The following is a 2,065-nucleotide window of genomic DNA, read 5'->3' on the forward strand; positions in this document are numbered from 1 at the left end:
TTGAAGAAAAATAAGCCGTGGGTTTGGAGCACGGAGTGCCAGCAAGCCTTCGAAGGTCTCAAGATCGCAGTGACAGAGGAACCGGTCTTGACGCTGCCCGACTTTTCAAAAACCTTCGAAGTGCACACGGATGCTTCGGACTTTGCCATTGGGGGAGTCTTAATGCAAGAAAGACACCCGATAGCATTCGAGAGCCGCAAACTAAACGAGACCGAACGGCGCTATACGGTACAAGAGAAGGAAATGACGGCCATTGTACATTGCCTGTGCACGTGGAGACACTACTTGCTAGGCTCCAAGTTCGTAGTTAAGACGGACAACGTGGCCACTAGCTACTTTCAGTCTCAGAAGAAAATCACCCCCAAACAAGCTAGGTGGCAGGACTTTCTAGCAGAGTTTGACTACATCTTGGAGAACAAGCCAGGAAGGGGCAACGTTGTGGCTGATGCGCTCAGTAGGAAGGCCGAACTTGCTATTGCTGCCATCACAACGGTCCATTGTGATATTCAAGATGCAATCAAAGATGGCATGCAACATGATCCCGAGGCTAAGAAGTTGATGGAGTTGGCCACCCAAGGCCGGACAAGGCGCTTTTGGGCAGAAGATGGCCTTTTGTTCACATCCGGTCGAAGGGTCTACGTGCCAAAGTTCGGGACTATCAGGCGGCGGATCATCAAAGAAAGTCACGACACACCGTGGGCCGGGCATCCAGGGCAGCGAAGAACGAGGGCGCTGATCGAGGCTATCTATTTCTGGCCACGCATGCGGGACGACATAGAGTGCTACGTGCAGACTTGTCTTGTGTGCCAACAAGACAAGGTGGAGCAAAGACATCCGGGAGGACTACTAGAGCCACTACCCGTAGCGGAGCGTCCATGGGAGAGCGTAACCATGGACTTCATCACTTCCCTACCTAAGTCCGACGGGTATGGGACTATCATGGTCGTGGTGGACAGGTTTTCAAAATATGCTACCTTTATACCCACCACAGCCGGATGCACCGCAAAGGAAGCCGCTCGGTTGTTCTTCAAGAACGTGGTGAAGTATTGGGGGCTGCCTAGACATATCATTAGCGACCGAGACCCCCGCTTTACTGGAAACTTTTAGAGGGAGCTGTTCGAGATACTTGGCACAAAACTACATTTCTCCACAAGTTTCCACCCGCAGACAGACGGCCAGACCGAACGCGTCAACGCCCTATTGGAGTGCTATCTGAGGCACTATGTCAGTGCGCACCAAAAGGATTGGGCAAGACTCCTGGATATGGCGCAGTTTTCATATAACTTACAAAGGAGCGAGTCCACTGGGCGCACACCGTTTGAGTTGGCGACAGGCCAACAACCCCAAACTCCGCATTCTTTACCGGCTGCTTTCGAAGGGAAGAGTTTGGGAGCTTACCATCTTGCCAAAGGATGGGAAGAGCAGCTTGACGCTGCCAAGTCTTACTTGGACAAGGCAGCAAACAAGATGAAGAAGTTCGCCGACCGCAAGAGGCGTCCCACGGACTATAAAGAAGGCGACATGGTCTTGGTAAAATTCAACCCAAGACAGTTCAAGGCACTAAGGGGCGTTCATCAAAACTTAGTGCGGAAATATGAGGGCCCGTTCAGAATCGTTGCCAAGGTAGGCAAGATCTCATATAAAGTGGAATTGCCTCCCCACTTTAAAATCCATCCGGTATTTCATGCAAGCGTCCTCAAGCCTTACCATGAGGACAAGGAAGACCCTAGCCGGAGCCAACCCCGACGGGCCCCCATTACTGTCACTGCCTCGCACGACCGAGAGATAGAAGCCATCATAGATTATCAAGCAAAGCGGAAGCGGGGACAACCAGCCAGTGCCATGTTCCTTGTACATTGGAAGGGACAATCCCCGGAAGAGGCCACATGGGAGAAATATGAAGACTTGTGGCAATTCAAGGACCAAATCCGGGAGTTTTTACAACGATGCGCCGCGGTCGTCGCCTTATCAGGTGGGGGAGCGTGTGACGTCCCGCCACCAACGTAGGCAAATTCTACAGCGAAGAAGGCATAGAGGTTTCTAGAATAGGCTAGAAAACCTTAGA

The sequence above is a fragment of the Solanum tuberosum genome, unplaced genomic scaffold, assembly GCF_000226075.1.
Source record: "Solanum tuberosum cultivar DM 1-3 516 R44 unplaced genomic scaffold, SolTub_3.0 scf00155, whole genome shotgun sequence".
NCBI lineage: Eukaryota > Viridiplantae > Streptophyta > Magnoliopsida > Solanales > Solanaceae > Solanum > Solanum tuberosum.